Source organism: Pan troglodytes, chromosome 1 (assembly GCF_028858775.2).
Source record: "Pan troglodytes isolate AG18354 chromosome 1, NHGRI_mPanTro3-v2.0_pri, whole genome shotgun sequence".
NCBI classification, from domain to species: Eukaryota; Metazoa; Chordata; class Mammalia; order Primates; family Hominidae; genus Pan; species Pan troglodytes.
In genome coordinates, this window is record NC_072398.2 from 211,157,618 (window position 1) to 211,174,894 (window position 17,277).

The window sequence follows — 17,277 nt, forward strand, 5'->3', positions numbered from 1 at the left end:
GACGGCCAAGCTTCAAAATCCCTTAAAACTCCCCCACTCTCGTGCCAACTTGGACAACATTCTTTTATGCACTCTTTTTTAGTTATCTCCACCTGCCCTGTTCCCTTATTAGGCTGAGACATTTTAACCAAATTATCTGCTTCCCTGACTATTCCTGGACTACAGCCACAGCTCATTGCCACCCTTCTTCCCAACCCAAAGCCTCCTTTGCATCTTCCTCTCATATCCCACTACCTTAACCCACAGATATGGGACACCTCTACTCCCTCCCTGGCAACCAATCACACACCCATTACTATCCCATTAAAACCTAATCACCCTTACCCCACTCAATGCCAATATTCCATCCCACAGCAGGCTTTAAAAGGATTAAATCCTGTTATCAATTGCCTGTTACAGCATGGCCTCCTAAAGCCTATAAATTCTCTTTACAATTCCCCCATTTTACCTGTCCAAAAACTGGACAAGTCCTACAGGTAAGTTCAGGATCTCCACCTTATCAACCAAATTGTTTTGCCTATCCACCCTGTGGTGCCCAACTGGTACACTCTTTTGTCCTCAATACCTCCCTCCACAACTCACTATTCCATTCTTGATCTTAAAGGTGCTTTTTCCATTATTCCCCTACACCCCTCATCCCAGCCCCTCTTTGCTTTTACTTGGACTGACCCTGACACCCATCAGTCTCAACAACATACCTAGGCTGTACTGCTGCAAGGCTTCAGGAACAGCCCCCATTACTTCAGTCGAGCCCTTTCTCATGATTTACTTTCTTTCCGTCCGTCTGCTTCTCACCTTATTGAATATTTTGACAACCTTCTACTTTATAGCCCCTCCTACAAATCTTCCCAACAGGACACCCTCCTGCTCCTCCAACATCTATTCTCAAAAGAATATTGCGTATCTCCCTCCAAAGCCCAAATTTCTTCCTCATCCATTACCTATCTCAGCATAATTCTTAATAAAAACACATGTGCTCTCCCTGCTGATCATGTCCGGCTAATCTCCCAAACCCCAACCCCTTCTACAAAGTAACAACTGCTTTCCTTCCTAGGCATGGTCAGGTACTTTCACCTTTGGATACCTGGTTTTGCCAACCTGACTAAACCATTATATAAACTCACAAAAGTAAACCTAGCTGACCCCATAGATCCTAAATCCTTTCACCACTCTTCTTTCCATTCCTTAAAAACAGCCCTAAAAGCTGCTCCCACCCTAGATCTCCCTAACTCATCCCAACACTTTTCATTACACACAGACAAAGTGCAGGGCTGTGCGGTCAAAATTCCTACACAAGAGCTGGGACCGCACCCTGTAGCCTTTCTGTCCAAACAACTTGACATTACTGTTTTAGGCTGGCCCCCACATTATTCCTAATACCACACCTGACCCCCACGGCTGTATCTCTCTGATCCACCTGACATTCACTCCATTTCCCCATATTTCCTTCTTTCCTGTTCCTCACCCTGATCGCACTTGGTTTACTAATGGCAGTTCCACCAGGCCTAATCTCCACTCACCAGCATAGGCAGGTTATGCTATAGTATCTTTCACATCTATCATTGAGGCTACCATTCTGTCCCCATCCACTACCTCTCAGCAAGCCGAACTCATTGCCTTAACTCAGGCCCTCACTCTTGCAAAAGGACTACACATCAATATTTATACTGACTCTAAATATGCCTCCTATATCCTACACCACCATGCTGTTATATGGGTTGAAAGAGGTTTCCTCACTACGCAAGGATCCTCTATCATTAATGCCTCTTTAATAAAAACTCTTCTCAAGGCTGCTTTACTTCCAAAGGAAGCTGGAGTCATTCACTGCAAGGGCCATCAAAAGACATCAGATCCCATTGCTGAGGCCAATGCTTATGCTGATAAGGTAGCTAAAGAAGCACCTAGCGTTCCAACTTCTGTCCCTCACTGCCAGTTTTTCTCCTTCTCTTTGGTCACTCCCACCTACTCCCCCACTGAAACTTCCACCAATCGATCTCTTCCCATACAAGGCAAATGGTTCTTAGACCAAGGAAAATATCTCCTTCCAGCCTCACAGGCTCATTCTATTCTGTCATCATTTCATAACCTCTTCCATGTAGGTTACAAGCCACTAGCCTGTCTCTTAGAACCTCTCATTTCCTTTCCATCATGGAAATCTATCCTCAAGGAAATCACTTCTCAGTGTTCTATCTGCTAGTCTACTACTCCCCAGGGATTGTTCAGGCCCCCTCCCTTCCCTAGACATCAAGCTCAGAGATTTGCCCCTGCCCAGGATTGGCAAATTGACTTTACTCACATGCCCACAGTCAGGAAACTAAAATACTTAAAATAGATTTTCCACTACCTATCCAAATCCTACAAAACTGCCCCACCCCTATCTCCCTTTACTGACTCTCTTTTCATACTCAGCCTGCCTGCAGCCAGGTGATTAAAAAGCTTTATTTCTCACACAAAGTCTGTTTGGTGGTCTCTTCACACAGACATAGGTGACACTCTGGAGGGGGTGCTCCCAGACCTCAGCAAATTGTTCTATTGATTTGGGCCATAAACTTAGCTTATGCTGATACCAAGCACCTATAGGAGATTCGTCAAAGATCAGGGGTACCTCCACTCAGAATCCCTTTGTGGTTGCTAAAATGTAAATGCTGAATATCTGAGACAGGTTTCAGTTAATTTAGAAAGTTTATTTTGCCAAGGTTGAGGACACACACCCATGACACAGACTCAGGAGGTACTGATGATATGTGCCCAAGGTAGTCAGAGCACAGTTTGTTTTTATACATTTTAGGGAAACATGAGACATCAATCAACACATGTAAGATGAACACTGGCTCGGTCCAGAAAGGCAGGACAACTTGAAGTGGGTAGGGGGCTTCCAGGTCTTAGGTAGATAAGAGACAAATCATTGTATTCCTTTGAGTTTCTGATTAGCCTCTCCAAAGGATGCAATCAGATACACATTTATCTCAGTGAGCAGATGGGTGACTTTGAATAGAATGGGAGGCAAGTTTGCCCTGAGCAGTTCCCATCTTAACTTTTCCCTTTAGCTTAGTGATTTTGGGGCCTCAAGATTTATTTTCCTTTTACAAAATACTTGTTGATATCTTGGATTGGAATTGGAGTTATCAGTATGAATTCATCATTTGAGTAAATGAGTGTGAGTGTTTGTGTGTGTGTGTGTGTGTGTGTGTATTTGTCAGCTTTGAAGCAATGACATCCCACTAGCAATGAGCACTCTTAGTTCCCAGATATTTGTTTCTAAATGTCATTTTGAGAAAAAGGAAAAAGAAAAGAACCATGACTTCTCAGAAAACACGTGGCTAATTCCAGGGCTTTGAAAGACAGAAGATAAATTTGGGGCATTTTGTGGTGTCAGAAAGTAGGATGTGCTAAAACAAAAACAAAAGCAAAATGATGAGGAGATGCACATAAGTAAGATGGCTGAATAGGACTCTCCATTGCTTATCCCTTTGCATCATCTTGAACAACTATCAATGTACAAAAATACCTTCACAAAAGTTAAAGAAACCAGGTGAAAGATTACAGTGCCTGGGTATAGCAAAGGACATATAGTATAGCTTTACTATACTATAGCAAAGGGTATAGTAAAGCAAAACAAACTTTCTAAATAACAAAGGAACACATTGAACAGTGTAGGAAGGACAGTTTTTTGTTTGTGTGTTTGTTTGTTTAATGATATTGTTGTCTATTTTAAACAAAATCTTTAAGGGCAGAATATTTTGAATACAAGAGTAGAAAGAAGACTCAAAACAAAACCCATACCAGTCCATTGTGGTTCTTTGTGAATAGTTTGGTGGTGAGAATGCATTCCACAATATCTAGTATATAAATTTTAGTTTATGGCCCACAGGGTCAAATGAGAGATATATTACAGATGGTTACATTATAAACCTAAGTTTAAGAAACCTGACCAAGCTAATGCTTAAGGTCTATTCTTTTTGTGATCTGATTAAAAGCCTGCAATTCTTGAACTACCTAAAAACTGTACAGAATGGAATACACACAGATACACAGTGAGTATGTAAAGTTCTTATAAGACATGGCACACAAAAAATGGCTTCTCTCTCTCTCTCTCTCTCCACTTCCCCTCACTTTCTCAAATGATATTTCCTATTTATAGGAAATGTTTACAACAAAAGAAGAGCTAGTAGAATCAGACTAAGTAAATTGCAATAAGGAGAGTTGGTGTTAAATCCAGTATTTTTTAATTATTCCATTCCTCAGCAGCAATTTGTAAAGTTTTACTGACATTGATTCTTTGCAACAATGTAGAGCTGAATTGTGGAATAGTTCTCCAAGTGTAATTCCTGTCTATTTAATCCTTGTTTTGTCCTCTATGAACATTACTGGGCCAGATATAACATTGCTTTTGGAAGCTTGAAGAAACCCTGAGGAAACAAGTTTATTGACACCTTCCACTGCTCAGAGGCTAGAATCAGTGATTCTGCCCTCCAAAAGACATTAATGTCCATGCTTTGGCCATAGTTGACCCTCATGATAAGATAAACAATTTCATTGAGGAATTTCTCAGAGAAGCCCTCTCCTCTGGAGCAAAATCACAGCTACAACTCAGGCCTCTGGTCACAAGATGCTGGGGAATGCCTCAGTCACAGATTCTTGCTCGATGGACAACCTACATCCACAGACAGTGAACCTGTAACTCGAGACTCAGGTGCCACAATAGGTTCACAAGACCCTAACTGAGCTTAGGAACCCAGTCCCACAGCCTCTCCAAGCACCTACACCTGGAACCCACACCACCACAACTGAGTGTAGACAATGTCAGATCTGATGCCAAGAGGAATACCCTCAGCTGTTACCCCATTGTGGGGAAAATGAGAATAGGAGGACTCCAAAAGCCCTTGACGCTGAGGACATCAACAACTACAGGACTGCTGTGACTGCCAAAACTTCTACAGTCTAGGCCACTTAGTTGCCCACTATTATTACTTATCCTTTTTTTCTTTTTTTGAGACAGGGTCTCAATCTGTCACCCATGCCAGAGTGCAGTGTCCAATCATAGTCTACTGCAACTTCAAACTCCTGGGCACAAGTGATCCTCCTCCCTCAGTCTCCTGAACATCAGGGACTACAGGCATTTACCACCATGCCCAGTTAATTTGTTTCTTGTAGAGATGGGGTCTTGTTATGTTGTTATCTCAAACTCCTGGACTCAAGCAATCCTCCTGCCTTGGCCTCTCAAAGTGCTGGGATTACAGAAGGATTTAACCTTACCTAGAGCTGAAATGAATTTAGAGAGCAGAGCAAAATATAAAGTAGAAGAAGCAGCAGGAAGAGTCCTGTGGGCATTCCTGATCCCCAGGAAAGCCATTTCTGACTTTGTCTCACAGGGGTCCTTGGGGAGGGCTGCTAGTGTAATTGGGGAAAGATCACAGGGAGAAGGAAACTTCCAGTTAAATCTTATAATAATTTTGACTAGCTGTGAACTTTCCTGGGCAGATTTTTTTTGGGGGGTGGTGGTGGCAGGGAACAGGATGTGCAGATATGACCACAGAATCCACCGCAGTCAGGGAAGGGCAGGGCCTAAAAGCCCTGCTTGCTTTCTCAGCAGGGAGTCTTGTAACCTGGGGCAAAATCTCAGCCCTGCTCACCAGCTGCCTGGATATGAACTCAGTGCTGGTGGTGGAGCACAGTGGGAATGAGACTAGTCTTGCTGGCTGCATGGGAACTGGGTGAAGCCTGTCACTGCCAGCTTCCCCCTACTTCCCTGGTGACCTGCATGACACAGCAAAAGCATGCATAATCCCCCCGGGAACCTAATGTCATTGGCCTGAGAACCACATCCCTATCCCCCACAGCCATTGCAGCAAGCCCCACCCAAGAAGAGTCTGAGCTCAGACATGCCTAACCCTGCTCCCAACTGATGGTCCATCTCTACCAGCCCTGGTAGCCAAAGACAAAAAACATAATCTCTTGGGAGCTCTATGATCCCGCCCATTGCCTGAAAAACCTGAATACTTACTTAGGCAACCTTAGGGCAAACTTGTATTTCCCCATACTACCACAGCTGATGGTCTCTTGAAAGCACCAGCCCCTAGCTGGAGGCCAGCCAATGCAAGCCATTATAGCAACTCATAACAGAACAACCCTGCTCCAAGAAAGGAGAAAATAACAGCTAATTCCACTGCCTGTAACATCCTGGCCAACTAGAGGTCCTGAGTCTGTCCATGTGACAATTTCACTGCTAGCACAACCAGCATTCAAGAAAACCAGCACACCAAATAAAACTACAACCAAGGACCCTCACAGAGTCCTCTTCACTTCCCTGCTACCTCCACTGAAGCAGGTGCTGGTATTCATGGCTGAGAGACCTGAAGATGGATCACATCACAGGACTCTTTGAAGGCGTTCCCCAGTACCAGCCCAGAGCCCAGTAGCTCTGCTGGATGGCTAGACCCAGAAGAACAATAATGATCACTGTAATTCAGCTGTCAGGAAGCCCCATCCCTAAAGGAAGGGGGAGAGCACCACATCAAGGGATCACCCCATGGAACAAAAGAATCTGAACAGCAACCCTTGAACCCCAGATCTTTCCTCTGACATAGTCTACTCAAATGAGAAGGAACCAGAAAATCAATTCTGGTAATATGACAGAGCAAGGTTCTTTAACACCCCCATAAGATCACACTAGCTCACCACCAATAAATCCAAACCAAGAAGAAATCTCTGAATTGCCAGAGAAAGAATTCAGAAGGTCAATTATTCAGCTACTTGAGGAGGCACCAGAGAAAGGTGAAAACCAACTTAAAGAAATTTTTAAAAGGCCAGGTGTGGTGGCTCATGCCTGTAATCCCAGCAGTTTGGGAGGCTGAGGTGGGCAGGTCAGCTGAGGTCGGGAGTTCGAGACCAGCGTGACCAACATGGAGAAACCCTGTCTCTACTAAAAATACAAAATTAGCCAGGTGTGGTGGCACAGGCCTGTAATCCCAGCTACTCCAGAGGCTGAGGCAGGAAAATCACTTGAACCCAGGAGGCAGAGGTTGCAGTGAGTCGAGATCATGCCATTGAACTCCAGCCTGGGCAACAAGAGCAAACTCTGTCTCAAACAAAAAAAAAGAAAGAAATTGTAAAAATAATACAGGATATGGACAAAGAAGTCTCTAGAGAAATAGAAAGCATAAATAAAAAAACAATTGCAACTTCAGGAAATAAAAGACACACTTACAGAAATGCAAAATACACTTGAAAGTTTCAAGAATAGAAGAAAGCAATAGAAGATATATTTTCAGAGCTTGAAAACAAGGCTTTCTAATTAACCCAATCTGACAAAGAGAAAAGAAAAAAGAATTTTTAAAAAATGAACAAAGCCTCCAAAAAGTTTGAAATTATGTTAAATGGCCAAACCTAAGAATGAATAATTGGTGTTCCCAAAGAAGAAATCTAAAAGTTTGGAAAACTTATTTGAGGAAACAATTGAGGAAAATTTTTCTGGCCTTGCTAGAGATCTAGACTTCCAAATACAAAAAGCTCAAAGAACACCCAGGAAATTCATCACAAAAAGATCATCACCTAGACATATAATTATCAGGTTATCTAAAATCAAGACAAAGGAAATAATCTTAAGGGCTGTGAAGCAAAGGTATCAGGTAACCTATAAAGGAAAACCTATCAGATTAACAGCAGATTTCTCAGCAGAAACCCTACAAGCTAGAAGGGATGGGGGTTGTATCTTTAGTCTCTTTAAACAAAACAATTATCAACCAAGAATCTTGTATCTAGCAAAACTAAGCTTCAGAAATGAAAGAAAGATAAAGTCCTTTTCAGACAAACAAATGCTGAGAGAATTTGCCACTACCAAGCCATCACTACGAGAACTACTAAAGAGGAGTTCTAAATCTTCAAACAAAACCTTGAAATACACCAAAATAGAACCTTCTTAAAGCATAAATCCCACAGGACCTATAAAACAGTAACACAATGAAATAAAAAAACAAAATAAAAACAAGGTGTTCAGGCAACATCTAGCACAACAAACTGAATAATACCTCACATTTCAATACTCACATTGAATGTTTAAATGACCTATATGCTCTACTTAAAAGATACAGAATGGCGGAATAGATAAGAATTCACCAATCAAGTATCTGCTGTCTTCAAGAAACTCATCTAACACATAAGGACTCACTTAAACTTAAGGTATGGGGGTGGAAAAAGATATTCCATGAAGATGGACACCAAAAGCAAGCAGGAATAGCTATTCTTATATCAGATTGTTAGCCCAAACTGCACCATTTTTTAAGATGCCCACTATTTTGCAGACCTTCGTCAAAGTGAAACATTCCAAAGAGGTTCAGGCTGTGAGAAATAGCCTGTCTCTTATATTCTGCTGGGAGAAAATGCAAGGAACACCACATTCTGCCGGAAAAGGGCCAAAACTCTCATCCTGGGAACACGTTATCAACATTTTCCCAGGCAACAGGCCATGCCCCGCAACTCCCCTCCCACCCAGGCCTATCAATTGCCCCAGCCTGTAAGTAGTGGTGGGAACTTGGATTAAGTTGGTCTCCCATCTCTATAGGTCTTATGCTGGACATAAAGCCTGGATTTGCTGTTAAGCTGCCCTCTCTCCCTCTCTTTCTGTGTCTTTCTTTAACCCTTACCTTCTCTTCAAAATCTAACATTTTGGGTGCCAAAACCTGGAATGGGGATTGGGTTCTAAATGGGTAAGTCTTCTCTTGCAATCTGGAAAGCAGCAAGCAGAAAAAACTAGAACCGGACCTGCTTCCAGATCCTGAGTGGACTCCCTGTTCCCAGCCCCCTTCCCTCATTCTCATCACATCCAACACCTGTCTCCAATTAGTGGGTGACTCTCCTTTTTCCTCCTTTCCAGATCCCTATTTCTTCCAATTCACCAGAAAATCCCAGCACTGGGTGAGAGGTCTTCCCAGTCACCAGGTGACCATGGCCTGCCTTCTTAGGGGATGCACTCAGAATGCTTGCTGCTCCAGCCTTTCCTCACTATCCACCTTGTTACTTTCTGTTGATCCTGAAGTTTGGAACGTTTCTAGACTCACAATAGCCAAACATCACATCCCAGTCAAAATAACTCTCCAAAACCCCTCCATTTCCCTTCATCAGTCTCAATATCCCCTTAACCCAGCCAGCCTCAGGGGCCTCAAACCTAGTATCTGTAAACTTTTACAAGCTCAAGTTCTCAAGTCTGTCAATTCTCCCCACAACACTCCTATCCTGGCTGTCAAAAAAACCAGATGAGTCTTACTTCTTGGTCCAGGATCTCTGAGTTAACAACCAGGCAGTTGTTCCAATCCATCCAGTGGTCCCCAACCCACATACTCTAGTCTCCCATATTCCCCTATCTACCATACACTTTTCTGTATTGGATCCAAAGAATGCCTTTTTTACTATTCCCTTGGATCTGGCTTCCCAAAGTCTTTTTACTTTCACTTGGTCAGATCCTGATACTCACACATCCACCCAACTAATATGGACTTCCACAGGGGTTCCAGAATAGCCTCCTCCTATTTGAACAGGCCTTCACCAAGGACCTAGCTGAACTTCCCCTTGCTCCTAACACCCTCCTCCAATACATCAATAACCTCCTTCTCTGTAGCCCCTCCTTTAACCTGTCCAACACACCACTCAGCTTTTAAAATTCCTCCATAGTTGAGGATATCAGGTCTCACCCACAAAGGCTCAGGTAGCCCAAACCCAGGTCACTTACCTTGGGATTATTCTAACCCCTAATTCTTTGGCCGTCCCAAATCAACCAAAGGAGCTAATAAGGGACATGTCCCTTCCCTTCATAAAGAAGGGCTTCCTCTCCTTCTTGGGCCTTGTGGGATACTTCCGACTGGGAATTCCCGACTTTAGCTTGCTGGCCAAGCTCCTCTACATGAATTCACAGCCGGAAGTATCTCACAAGGCCCATCCTAGAACCCCTGAACTCAGCTTGCCCCATCAACTACCACTTTAAAAACTTTAAAAAAAAAAAAAGTCCTTTTAATGACCCCAGCACTGGGACTGCCCAACCCCACCAAGCCCTTTACTCTGTATGTACATTCTAACCAAGGCCTTGCTCTTGGACTACTCTGCCAAACATACAGCAACACCCCACAAACTATTGCATACCTCTCAAAACAACTGGACTCTGTCATCCAAGGCTGGCAACTCTGCCTAAAAATATTGGGTGTGGCCACATTGCTGGCCCCAGAGGCACAGAAACTCACTCTCTAACCAACACATTACAATTGCATCTTCCCATAACCTACAGGACCTCATAAGCCATCAATCCCTTCTATCCCTCCTGTCATCTTGCTTATAGCAGGTATATGTCTTATTCATAGGTAACCCTCTAGTCACCCTCCAGAGATTAAAGCTCTTAACCTGGCCACCCTCCTCCCTGTAAACACATGAGCTCTCTCACTCCTGCCTGGACCTCTTAGACTCCCTCTCCTCCCACTTCCAACACATTTTGCAAGCCCTTTTGCAGGGAACACCTACGTGGTTCATTAACGGAAGCTCTTTTAGGGAGCCATGTCCAGCAGCTGGCTATGTCATCATTGCCAAAAACAAACTCCTAGAATCCAATGCTCTCCAGCCCCATACTACCTCTCAACAGGCAGAACTACCTGTCAACAAGAGGAGTTAGTTGCCCATCCTAGCAAAAGGAAAAAGGAAAGGGTTAACCAATTTACACCAATTCCAAATAAGCATACCATATCCTACACTCTCAGGTCTTAATCTGGCAGAAAAGGGGTTTTCTAACTACAAAAGGAATCCCCATAGGAAATGGCAAACTCATACACAAACTGCTGGAGGTAGCTGAACCACCACTAAAGGCCACCATTATCTATTGCAAGGAACACCAAAAGGCTACAAATGCCAAAACCAATGAAAACTTCTTAGCAAATTCAGCAGCCTGGCAGGCACCCCTTAAAACCCCATCATTACTGCCCATTTTTCCCAACATACATCCTGTATATACCCAGGAAGAACAAACCTCACTCATCCAGGCTGATGCTGTTCAGGAAGGAGGATGGTTTTACCTCAGTAATAAAATTGTCTTGCCCAAGTTCCAGGAACCTTCTGTACTTTCATATGTACACAACCATTTTCATACTGGTTACCGCCCCCTATGCCAACTCTTATTCACATTCTCCTGCCATGACTGCCAATCTCAAAGATATTACTAAGGCATGTTCCCTTTGCACTCAAACTTCCCCTCAGGGAGCTATCAAACCACCTCCTTTCCCCACACACCAGGCCTGAAGACACCTGCCAGGGCAAGACTGACTGGCAAATCAACTTCACTCACATGACCCCCCGTAAAACAAATCCAGTACCTTCTGACAATAATAGATACATTCTCTGGATGGACAGAAACTTTTCCTACCACCATCAAAAAAAAAAACCACACACACACTGTCACTTCTATTCTCTGTATTACCTGCATTATCCTCCCATTTGGACTCCCCTCTTCTATCCAGTCAGACAACAGGCAAGCATTTGTTTCACAGGTTAATCAACAGCTAGCGAAGACTCTAAACATTAAATGGGCATTCCATATTCCTTATCACCACCAATCTTCAGGTAAAATTAAGCAGGCCATTGCCCTTTTAAAACAACAAGTAACCAAACAGTCCCTAGAGGTTAAGATGGCCTGAACTTCACTTCTCCCATTGGCCCTCATGGGTTTATGAGCCATGCCCTAAAATCCCCTCAGCCTAAGCCTATTTAAACTCATGTACAATGCCCCTTTATCCTCCAGAATCTCCCTGTTTCTCCTCCCCCTTCTATACTGGGTAGTTGGCCTGCATGACACCTCACTCAACATCTAATAAGACAGTACACAAACACTTACTTGCCCCAGCCTAAAGGTCCATCATCAAAACACACCTCCCTGTCCCTACAACAAGTGGACTGGGTCTGGATCACAGACTTCTCCTCCTCCCTTCTCCAATCTAAGTGGATGGGTGCTCACCAGGTTATTCTAATTACTCCCACATCGGGAAAGCTAACATCCTTTCCACACGGGATACACCATTCCAAACTAAAAAGAGCACCAATTTTACATCCAGAAATTCCCTCCCCACCCCCCCCACCCCAAAATTCTTCCTTTCTTACAGGACTAACCTAGCGGCACTTAACAAAAATGCCAGAAGTTGCCAATCCAGAAGGCCCTGGTCCGTAACACTCTCTTCCTCCAATTTCAAATCTTTTATCTGGTACATTGTTTCAGATCTTTCCTGGTATTCCTTCCCCACGTCCCTGGATAGACCACTCCTATTTCCTACACTAATCCAGGAGCTATGGCTGCAGGGTATCTTCCAAAATTTCACTCCCACTCAAATCTCCTTTTGTCTTCTTTGTGAGATACTCTAAGTCCCCACCCCCAGCCTCTGGCAGTAGGGCCCCCTTTGTCAACTTCACACATTACCTCTTAAATCAGTCACGCTCCCCTCTTTCTTCCAACTGTTAGATTTGTCCACACAAATCCAGCTGTTCACAGCCCTTCCTGTTAATCTAACCACATGAACCCGGTCCAAAATAAACCTACATCTCACCTAGTCGGCCAATCCATTCTCTCGACTGCAACCTATATCCTTCAGCCCTATCAGAACCACAATGGCTATTAATTACAAAAACCCATTTCTCTCTCTCCCTCTCTCTGTCTCTCCAAAACCAAACAGCCTTCATCTCCTCCCTGACCAACAAGCCTTCACAGGGGATATCCTTACTAACAACTGTCGGGGAAAGAAAGAGAGATCAGACTGTTACTGTGTCTATGTAGAAAGAAGACATAAGAAACTCCATTTTGTTTTCTACTAAGAAAAATTATTCTGCCTTGAGATGCTGTTAATCTGTAACTTTAGCCCCAACCCTGTGCTCACAGAAACATGTGCTGTGTTGACTCAAGGTTTAATGGATTTAGGGCTGTGCAGGATGTGCTTTGTTAAAAATGTGTTTGCAGGCAGTATGCTTGGTAAAAGTCATCACCATTCTCTAGTCTCGAGTACCCAGGGACACAGTGCACTGCAGAAGGCCGCAGGGACCTCTGCCCAAGAAAGCCTGGGTATTGTCCAAGGTTTCTCCCCACTGAGACAGCCTGAGCTATGGCCTTATGGGAAGGGAAAGACCTGACCATCCCCCAGCCCGGCACCCATAAAGGGCCTGTGCTGAGGAGGATTCGTGAAAGAGGAAGGCCTCTTTACAATTGAGATAAGAGGAAGGCATCTGTCTCCTGCTCATCCCTGGGAATGGAATGTCTCGGTGTAAAACTCGATCATACATTATATTTACTGAGATAAGAGAAAACCGCCTTATGGCTGGAGGTGAGACATGCTGGTGGCAATACTGCTCTTTACCGCACTGAGATGCTTGTGTAAAGTCAAACATAAATCTGGCCTACTCTCACATCAAGGCACAGCTCCTTTCCTTAACCTTATTTATGACACAGAGACCTTTGCTCACATGTTTCCCTGCTGACCCTCTCTCCACCATTACCCTATAGTCCTGCCACATCCCCCTCACCGAGATAGTAGAGATAGTGATCAATAAATACTGAGGGAACTCAGAGACCAGTGCCAGCGCTGGTCCTTCGTATGCTGAGCGCTGGTCCCCTGGGTCCACTCTTCTCTCTCTATACTTTTTCTCTGTGTCTTATTTCTTTTCTCGGTCTCTCATCCCACCTGACGAGAAATAGCCACAGGTGTAGAGGGGCTGGCCCCCTTCAACAACTATTCAACTTGGAAAAACAAAAAGTTGGAACAAAAACTTTATCCAGGATTCAACCCCCACCTTCTCATGGCTGGCCACCATAACCTACAACTTTTGTCTGCCCACCCCTATTGTTTTCTTTCTGTGTAGCACAAACTCTTATCTTTGCCTGCAGGCAAGTTGGTCAGGAACATACACACTGGTGTTTCAATCTCCAGACATTAACATTTTGCCTAACAACCAAACTATTCAGGTTGCTTTCCTAATCTCTATTTCCTCCTCCTCCGCACACACCAGACTAACTATACACATCATCCCCTGTTCGCAGGACTGATACGTAAGTGCTGGGAAGGGAAGAGTGTGGTCCCTTTAAATGATATGGAAGGGGAGAAGGGACGTGCTGGGTAGAGGAAGGCATGGTCCCTGGTAGGGCTCCACTCCCATAAACCTAGGTGAGGACAGGCATTTGCTGCCCAAATGTTGCATTTCCCGCCCAAATGTTGCATTTCCCAAGACCACCCTCGCCTGCCATGCCCCCATCTTGTGCCTATAAAAACCCGGGACGCTAGCAGGCAGACACACAGCGGCTGCACATCAAGAGGAGCAGATCAGCGGAAGAACACACAGGCAGCTGGACCTTGAGAGGAGCATATCAGCGGAGGAACATATCCACGGAGGAACACGTCAGCGGAGGAACATGTCAGGGGAGGGACGTATCAGCGGAGGAATGTATCAGCGGAGGAACGTATCAGCGGAGGAACACACGGGTGGCTGGACGTTGAGAGGAATGCACCAACAGGCTTAGCATGCTGGCAGGCCACCGAAACAGCAGAACTACATGGAGTTTGGTGGGGGCAGTCAGAGGAGAGCCCAGGGTGCCAAGCGGCCTGAACCAGGGGAAAACCATCTCCCTTCTGGTTTCCACATCTGCTGAGAGCTACTTCCACTCAGTAAAACCTTGCATTCATTTTCCAAGCCCATGTGTGATCCAAGGATCACAGGATACAGAAAGCCCTCTGTCCTTGCAACAAGGTAAAGAGTCTAATTGAGCTGGTTAACACAAGTCGCCTATAAATGGCTAAACTAAAAGAGCACACTAACACACGCCCACTGGGGCCTCAGCTGTAAACACTCATCCCTAGACACTGTCGTGGGGTCAGAGCCCCACAGCCTGCCCATCTGTATGCTCCCCTAGAGGTTTGAGCAGCAGGGCACTGAAGAAGCAGCCGCAACCCGATGGCACACCCTGCAAGGGGTATGAGGGAACCTTTCTTGTTTCAGACTAAACATCCCTGCTGCACTCAGAGCCGTGATAGCAGGTTACCCCTTTCTCAGGGCCCTTAATCTTCCTCCTCTTAGCTAACAATTGGCCCATATATACTCACCTTCATAGCCCAGTCAATCTCCCAAAAGCTGAACTCCCTTGTCCAGGCAGTCATCCAGAAACACATTGATACCATCGTTCTCCTCCACTAAGTCCAGTATCAGCGCTTCCAGGAAAACAACTCTAAAGTCGAACACCCACTACTTCAAAATCCAAACCCTGGTTACAGTGCCCGTAATTCGACAGGAAACAGCCAGATAATCAACAACGCCCCTCTTTCTTTTATATTAAAGTAGAAGGCAAGAAAGTCCAATCTGCACCATTTTGTAAGTCCCCCGCCATTTCACAGACCTTGCTTAAAGTGAAATATTCCACAGGGATTCAGGCCATGAGAAATAGCCTGCCTCTTATCATATTCTGCTGGGAGAAAGTACAAGGAACACCACGTTCCACCACAACAAGGGTCAGAAATGCCTCATCCTGCGAACATGTTATCAATATTTTCCCAGACAGCAGGCCATGTCTCCCCAAACCCCTCCTGCCCAGGCCTACAGATGGCCCCAGCCTGTAAGCAGGGGCGGGCACTGACATTAAGCTGGTCTCCTGCCTCTATAGGTCTTATGCTGGACATAAAGCCTGCACTTAAAACCTAACACGGACAAAACAGGCTTTAAAGCAACAATAGTTTAAAGGAAAAAGAGGGACATTATATAATGATAAAAGGACTAATCCAACAGGAAAATATCACAGTCCTAAATATATATCCATCTGACACTGGAGCTCACAAATTTATGAAACAATTACTACTAGACCTAAGAAATGAGATAGACAGCAACACAATAATAGTGGGGGACTTCAGTATTCCATTGAAAGCACTAGACAGGTCATCAAGACAGAAAGTCAACAAAGAAACAATGGACTTAAACTATACCCTAGAACAAATGGACCAACAGATATTTACAGAACATTCTACCCAACAGCTGAGGAATATACATTATATTCATCAGCATATGGAACATTCTTCAAGATAGACCATATGATAGGCCACAAAACAAGTCTCAACAAATTTAAGAAAATCAAAATTATATCAAGTACTCTCAGACCACAGTGGAATAAAATTGGAAATCAATTCCAAAAGAAACCCTCAAAACCATGCAAATATATGAAAATTAAATAATCTGCTCGTGAATGATCAGTGGGTCAACAATGAAATCAAGATGAAAATTTAAAAATTCCTTGAACTGAATGATAGTAACACAATCTATCAAAAACTCTGGGATACAGCAAAAGCAGTGTTAAGAGGAAAGTTCATAGCATTATATGCCTACATCAAAAAGTCTAAAGGGGCACAAATAGACCTAAGGTCACATCTCAAGGAAATAGAGAAACAAGAACAAACCAACCCAAACCCAGTGGAAGAAAAGAAATAACAAAGAACAGAGCAGAATTAAATAAAATTGAAACAAAAAATACAAAAGATAAATAAAACAAAAGCTTGTTCTTTGAAAAGATGAACAATATTGATAGACCATTAGCAAGATTCACCAAGAAGAGAGAAGATCCAAGTAAGCTCGATTAGAAACAAAATGGGAGATATTATAACCAATACCACAGACATACAAAAGATCATTCAAGGCTACTATGAATGCCTTTATGTGCACGAACTAGAAAACTGAGAGGAGACTGAAAAATTTCTGGACATATACAACCTCCTAGATTAAACCAGGAAGAAATAGAAACTCTGAACAAACCAATAACAAGCAGCGAGATAAAAATTGGTAATTTTTTCAAAACACAGAAATAAACCCAAATACCTACAGTCAACTGATCTTTGATAAAGCAAACAAAAACATAAAATGGGGAAAGGACACCCTATTCAACAAATGGTGCTGGGATAATTGGCAGGCCACATGTAGGAGAATAAATCTGGATCTTCATCAGTCACCTTATACAAAAATCAACTCAAGATGGATCAAGGACTTACATCTAAGACCTGAAACTATAAAAATTCTAGAAGATAACATTGGAAGAACTCTTCTAGACATTAGCTTAAGCAAGGATTTCATGACCAAGTACCCAAAAGCAAATTCAATAAAAACAAAGATAAATAGATGGGACTTCATTAAACTAAAGAGCTTTTGCACAGCAAAAGGAGCAGTCAGCAGAGTAAACAGGTAACCCACCAAGTGGGAGAAAATCTTCACAATCTATACATCTGACAAAGGACTAATATC

The 17,277-nt window shown here is 43.7% G+C and overlaps 1 protein-coding gene across 1 annotated transcript in view; it reads right to left on the bottom strand.

Annotated features, from left to right (window-relative positions):
- Positions 1-15,426, bottom strand: part of PLA2G5 (phospholipase A2 group V) — a 63,544-nt gene extending 48,118 nt beyond the window's left edge. Inside the window, exon 1 of the mRNA XM_054680246.2 lies at positions 15,105-15,426. The gene's annotated coding sequence lies outside the window, so the exon portion shown is untranslated. The remainder of the gene's footprint in view (positions 1-15,104) is intronic.
- Between the last annotated feature and the right edge of the window lie 1,851 nt (positions 15,427-17,277).